Source organism: Cupressus sempervirens, chromosome 5 (genome assembly GCF_028749045.1).
Source record: "Cupressus sempervirens isolate cs-2001-9-10 chromosome 5, ASM2874904v1, whole genome shotgun sequence".
Lineage (NCBI taxonomy): Eukaryota > Viridiplantae > Streptophyta > Pinopsida > Cupressales > Cupressaceae > Cupressus > Cupressus sempervirens.
This window is the reverse complement of record NC_143122.1, coordinates 139,741,443-139,749,462: the sequence shown is the minus strand read 5'-3', so window position 1 is coordinate 139,749,462 and position 8,020 is coordinate 139,741,443.

Here is an 8,020-nt window from a genome sequence, read left to right as displayed (position 1 = left end):
GGGCTCGAGGTGTAGCAACCACCTCAGAGACATCAAGATCATCATAAATGCAAAATGAGGAGGGCACTTCGATAGATGACATACCTGGGAAATCTAGAGAAGAGCCATTTTAAGGAGCTAGCTGTTGGGAAACCTCAGCCTGTGAGGGGAAGCCAAGTCGATCACAACTCATACGAAAGTTATGGGGTTGAGAAGCCAAAGGAACATAAGTATGAGAAAATAGATGATGCACTGCAGCATAAGCATGCGGATATAAGCACTTTGGCAGAGCAGTTTGCGCAAAGTTTGACACCACAAGCCTCTCTACTGTGACGCCAACAACAATAGATAGTCGAGGACTAGTCTGCAGAGTGGGCACCTATGGGATACTAGAAGAGGATGCCTACTTCATCGAACTTGTAAGACCATCGTACTGTAATGTAAATGTCGCCTAAGTAGCAAAGATGGATGCCTCTTATATAATAGAGATGGACGCTAGGGTTTCATTCCTGTCATGAGATATGGTAGGTTGGCATAGTGCAGGTTCAAACATGCTGGAGGGAGGTCTCATGGATGCACCAAGATTGGAGAACCCACGAGTGCAAAGGACCTTGAGAGCCAGTGCTTCAAACTTATTTTTTTTCCTGGTGATGCAATCTTTCTACCATCCCAATGCTTTGCAGTGTGTTGATGTGTCAAGGCGAATCCAAAGATCTGGATGTAAGGCAGCTACAAGTTCTAGATGGAGGGGAAGTAGCCTAGCATTCAGAGTATTGATAGACCTCCTTGTGGATTGGATAACTGATCTAAGGAGAGATAAACTAGCATGGAGGAAGATATTCTTGGTGTACGCACTCCACAGGTGGTGGTTGATACTGACAAAAGAGGGGATGAGTTTTGAGTCACGACATCTTTTAAGAAAAGCTAAATCTACAAATTTTTTCATCAATTTAATCCTTAACATCTCCAACTACTTGGATTTGAAACAAATTTCCCTCCCATGAAGGGTATCTATTAATGCGATCAAATTTCCACAATCCATCATAGTTATGTAAATTAGTTTTTGGATTAGATTGTGTGGAGATTTTTACCATCAACGTTTCGAATCACACTACGTGATCCATCATCAGGATGAGAGAGCAAGAGATGTCAAATAAAGTAAGTAGCAGATTTAGCAAAGACTCACCATATAAAGGAGAACAGGAGAAAGGAATGTACAAACCCCGAAGCTAAACCAAATAATAATAAATGAATAAAAATATAAAAATAAAAACAAAACAAGACAATATGGGTGAATGACTAAAACAAAAGGACATCACACAAGAATAAGGTAAACAAGAATAAAAATTAATTAGAAAAGAATTAAAAAGATAACCAAGAATATCAATAGCTACAAAAGTTTATATATACATATATATATATATATATCCAAACAACTACGTAATACACCTAAAAACTCTAAAACATAAAAATGAACAAATATCATAATTTATAATATATACTTAGTGTATATATGTAATACACGTATTACATATGTAAATAAGCATATAATATATATATATATATACACACACACACACACACACATACATACATACATACACGAATAGATATATATATATATATATATATATATATATATATATATATATATATATATATTACATATATAAATAAGAACTAATTACATATATGTAGTAGAGGCTTACCTTATTTTTATTCTTTTTTACCTTATTCTTGTGTGATGTCCTTTTGTTTTAGTCATTCGCCCCTATTGTCTTGTTTTGTTTTTATTTTTATATTTTTATTTATTTATTATTATTTGGTTTAGCTTCGGGGTTTGTGCATTCCTTTTTCCTGTTCTCCTTTATATGGTGAGTCTTTGCTAAATCTGCTAGTTACTTTATTTGACATCTCTTGCTCTCTCATCCTGATGATGGATCACGTAGTGTGATTCGAAACATTGATGGTAAAAATCTCCACACAATCTAATCAAAAAACTAATTTACATAACTATGATGGATTGTGGAAATCTGATCGCATTAATAGATACCCTTCATGGGAGGGAAATTTGTTTCAAATCCAAGCAGCTGGAGATGTTAAGGATTAAATTGATGAAAAAAGTTGCAGATTTAGCTTTTCTTAAAAGATGTCATGACACAAAACTCAACCCCTCTTTTGTCAGTATCAGCCACCACCTGTGGAGTGCGTACACCAAGAATATCTTCCTCCGTGCCAGTTTATGTCTCCTTAGATTAGTTATCCAATCCACACAGAGGTCTATCAATGCTCTGAATGCCAGGCTACTTCACCTCCATCTAGAACTTGTAGCTGCCTTACGTCCAAATCTTTGGATTCGCCTTGACACATCAACACACTGCAAAGAATTGGGACGGCAGAAAGATTGCATCACTAGGCAAAAAAAGAAGTTTGAAGCACTGGTTCTCAAGGTCCTTTGCACTCGTGGGTTCTCCAATCTTGGCGCATCCGTGAGACCTCCCTCCAGCACGTTTGAACCTACACCATGCCAACCTGCCATATCTCATGACAGGAATGACACACTAGTGTCCATCTTTGCTATACAAGAGGCATCCATCTCTGCTACTCAAGCAACATCTACATTATAGCACAGTGGTCTTACAAGTTTGATGAAGCAGACATCCTCTTCTAGTATCTCGTAGGCTCCCACTCTGTACACTAGTCCTTGACTATCTATTGTTGCTGGCATCAGAGCAGAGAGGCTCGTGGTGTCAAAATTTGCACAAATTGCTCTGCCAAAGTGCTTACATCTGCATGCTCATGCTGCAGTGCATCATCTATTTTCTCATACTTTTGTTCCTTTGGCTTCTCAACCCGATGACTTTCCTATGATTTGTAATCGACTTGGCTTCCCCCCGTAGGCTGAGGTTTCCCAACGGCTAGCTCCTTCCAACGACTCTTCTCTGGATTTCCCAGGTATGTCATCTACCAAAGTGCCCTCCTCATTTTGCATTTATGATGATCTTGATGTCTCTAAGGTGGTTTCTACACCTCGAGCCCCTCTTAGCGCAGAACCTCATCCTTTATCCAATGCTGATGTCACCCTCACATCTTGTCTGTTCGTCCCCCCCAAATTTTTTGTGTCTGAGGCAAATCTTGACCACGTGGTCAATAATCCCCCCATGGTCTCCACCCATACGCTTGCTTCCCAGTTAGCCCCCGACTCCCCCTGCTCGCTGTTTAGGATTAGGAAGGCAGGGACTGAGGCTAATCATCCTACCATGCCTTCTCCTACCTTAGTGGCTTCCCTGCCCGTTCCTCCTAGATTGTCCTCTCTTGAGCCTTGTCCTCCCTTGTGCCGCCCTGACCTGCCTGTCACTCCCAACTTTGTACCCAATTGGGATTGAAAATTGGTTGTAAACCTTTCCGATACCACTCTCGACCCCCTCTCTTTTAACTTCTTGAAGTGGGGTCTCAATTTTGTGATGACACCTCACATCATCCCATGGGTTGACTTCCTTGTGGAAATTGAGAATGCCATCTGCTCTCTTCCCAATGATGTTGCCGAAGTTATAAGGCAAGATTGTGTAGTCGCCCTCAGACATGCCAATCCGCCTAGACGCAACATCCCCAAGGCCGAGCTTCTCACTTTCAAAAGTTTGATGCATCATAATGACCTAGCAATCATCAAAGGGGACAAGGGCAATGCTATTTTCATTATGAATCAACAAGACTATGTCACCAAGATGCTAGACCTTCTCTCTGACTCGCATAGTTATCGATCTTTATCTCATAACCCTTGTGCCAAAATCTTGAAAAAAGTCAAAGCGAGTGTCTTGACCTTGTCCTTTGATGATGTCTTCAAGAAAAGGTTGGTCCCTTCTAAGGAAGTCACTCCCCATATCTATGGGGTCCCAAAAATTCACAAGAGGGGAATCTCGCTTAGACCTATAGTTGACACTATAGGCTCCCCTACCTACCCCTTGGCTGCTCATCTGTCCAAGATAATCTCCCCGTTGGTAGGTAACTTAGACTCCTTTTTTAAAGACTCAACCCACTTCGTCCATTTTATTAAGGACACCCATCTGGATAACAATGATGTCCTAGTAAGCTTCGACGTGGTCTCGCTCTTTACCAAGGTCCCTATTCTCGATTCCATTGAGCTTGTTAAGCACAAGACCAATGCAAAGATTGCTAGTTTAGTTGAGTTATGCCTCAGATCAACCTTTTTCTCATTCCAAGGGATCATTTACGAGCAAGTTGATGGAGTGGCCATGGGCTCCCCTCTCTCCCCTATCATTGCCAACCTTTACATGGAGCATTTTGAAGAGGTGGCCTTGTGTTCATTCCCTCTTCAGCCTAAGTGGTGGAAATGATACGTTGATGACACTAATGTTTTCTGGCCTCATGGGTTGGACAAACTAGAAGAGTTCCACCAGCACATCAACAACATAGCACCTTCTATTTCTTTCACCAAGGAGCTCGAGTCTGACAACCAATTATCATTCCTTGATGTTCTACTCATCAAGAAGCTAGATGGTTCCCTTGGTCATCGTGTGTTTAGAAAGGCCACCCATACCCACCTGTACATTCACTCATCCTCCCACCATCATCCTAGCCATAAATTGGGCATTCTTAAGACCCTAGCTTTGAGGGCCCATAGGATTTGTGATGATGATCACTTAAACCTTGAACTCAACCATCTCTGCTAGGTCTTTAGTCTTAATGGCTATTCTTCAAGGCAAATTTCTAGAGCCCTCAAGCAAGCCAAGTCCCTCCACCTTGCCCCCTAGAATCCTTCCCCTTTGCTTCTCCCCCCTCGTATCTTGCATGCCTCCCTCCCTTTTGTGGAAGGCATCTCCCAAAAAAATGCCAAAATCCTATCTAAAAATGGTCTGTGTGTTGCCTTCAGACCCCTCTCCAAGATCAGGAATCATGTCCCACCTATCAAAGACCCCAGAGATATGTATTCCAACTCAGGGGTCTACAAGGTGGTATGCTCTTGTGGTACACCCTATATAGGGGAAATGGGTCACTCCTTCCACACTCATATCAAAGAGCATGTGGTGGACATCAGGCACGATATGGTTCACAAATCAACATTAGCCGAGCAGTCTTTGTCTACCAAACATCACATATGTTTGGAGAATATGCAAATCATTTCCAATGAGGACAACTATTTCAAAAGAAATCTTAAAGAAGCTATCGAAATCAACAACCACTCCATCAACCTTAATCGAGATGATGGTTGGATCCTCAACCCCTCTTGGCTTCCCATGTTGTTCTGTAGGGACAGACACCCTTGCTGTGTGGGTTAGTTCCCCTTTCCCTCCTTCCCTCCTGCTTGGCTGCTCTCCCCCGCCTTGTTTCTTATCCTCTTCCCTCTTTTTCTTCCATCTTGGTTGCTCTCCCATGCCTTGTTTCTAGTCTTCTCTCCCCTCCTCTTGTCAGGTGTGTTGCATCTGCCACCTCACTCTTTCATTCTCTTCATTGCTCTTTTGTCCTAGGTTCTTCTTTTAGTGTTCTTCCTTTCCTTCTTGTGTATTTTCGCTTTTGTTTCCTTTCTATATCTTTATTGTTTCCCTAGCATATTTTTAAGATTTATTTATTTTTGCTTGCTTCAATTTTTCATTCTTATTCATGTAGTTATTATTGTTACTACTTATATGTTTAACATATACTTATTTTTGCTTAATACATTTAAGTATATATCATAAACATATTATTTATTTGTATTTTAGATTATTTGTTTAGTAGATAAGTATATATATATCTTGTTAAAACATATGTCTATACCAAATATATATAACAAATTCTTATAGATAGGTAATATAGACATATATTTGTTGCGTGTGTACTTATTTATATGTAATTTGCGCTTTACATATATACATCCAGTATATATTATAATTATATTAGATTCTTATTTATATGTGTTAGGTGTATTGCATATATAAGTTTATTCCTCATGCATTTCATTATTTTTATTATTTTTTGTTATTTAGATAGGTAGATTTGTGTTTATATTTATCAAGTTAGCATATAAGCCTATACTACATATATGTAATTAGTTCTTATTTATATATGTAATATTAACACACACACACACACACACACACACACACATATATATTCATGTATGTATATATGTATGTGCGTGTGTGTGTATATATATATACATATATATATATATATATACATATATATATATATATATACATATATATATATATATATATATATACATATATATATATATACATACACACATATATATATATTATATGATTATTTACATATGTAATATGTGTATTACATATATACACTAAGTATATATTATAAATTATGATATTTGCTCATTTTCATGTTTTAGAGTTTTTAGGTGTATTACATGGTTGCTTGGATATATATATATATATATATATATACATATATATATATATATATATATATATATCTATGTATATATATATATATATATTATATGTATATATATATATATGTATATATATATATGTATATATATACATATGTATATATATATATGTATATATATACATATGTATATATATACATATATATATGTATATATATACATATAATATATATATTATATGTATATATATATATATTAAATGTGTGTATATATATATATATTATGTGTATATATATATATATATAATATATATATATATATATATGTATATATAAACTTTTGTAGTTATTGATATTCTTGGTCATTTTTAAAATTCTTTTCTAATTAATTTTTATTCTTGTTTATCTTATTCTTGTGTGATGTTCTTTTGTTTTAGTCATTCACCCCTATTGTCTTGTTTTGTTTTTGTTTTTATATTGTTATTTATTTATTATTATTTGGTTTAGTTTCAGGGTTTGTGCATTACTTTTTCCTGTTCTCCTTTATATGGTGAGTCTTTGCTAAATCTGCTACTTACTTTATTTGACATCTCTTGCTCTCTCATCCTGATGATGGATCACGTAGTGTGATTCAAAACGTTGATGGCAAAAATCTCCACATAATCTAATCCAGAAACTGATTTACATATATACTAAATTTCAAAATTTGATCAAAATTTTGTGAAGAACTATATACCTCAAAAATTTGAAACTCCCCCTAAGTTGATGTGCCTTTGTTGTATCCAAAACTTCTCATAGTGGATTTGTCTCATTCTGATTCTGATACTCTTTATCTGATACTTTGTGCCTTGGCTTTTCATTCTTCCTTTATGTTCTATGTATCTCTATTTATTCTTACTCCCCCTTTCACATGTCTCTCCTTTTAGTTGAAGTTTCCTTTTGGCCTTTTGATTTCTCCCTCTTTACTTTATCTCCCCCTTTTTGACACTTATGTCAAAGGGTATATACTCTAACTAAGTATTTTTCCAAAAAGGATTTGTTTGCTTCCATTACAATCCTCAGAGTAGCATCCTAGTTCTATAGTGCAACTTCTAGTGATTTAATCTGGATGGTTGTCTTTGAAGCAAGGTGAACTAAGACATCTAATGTAGAAAGATTGGGATCTTTCTTTAGCACATTTTCTACATAGGCTAGTTCTTTTTGAAAAATCTCCATGTGAGGGGTTATAAAAAATTAGATTTGAACTAATTTGGCGATGGTATTTGCCTCATCTATTGTTAATACAACTAGTTCCTTTTTAGTGTGAAGCATAGTGTGAAAATGCTTCTCACATTGAGCTTGATCTCTTGGTAGTTGCATACTAGATATCTTCAAGTCCCTTTCCAATCTCATTATTCTTTGGCTAGTTTCCTGAGTGAAAATGGAAGGATCACACAGTTTTGTGTACAATGAGAAGATATTCTCAAGTACTTCCTTCACTTTTTCAATTTTTTGAGCAAGTTCAACTTGTGAAAGTGCTAACTCATTTGATATTTTCTCATTTACCTTTTCCTAAAACTTTCTTTCTGACCATGATAAAAGTTTAGCATTTGTATCAAGGTCTTCATTTTGCACCTAGTCGACTATATTTGAGAGTTTCTCCATAATGGGCTTAGTTTCATTAGGTGATTGCAAGCTAATGGCATCA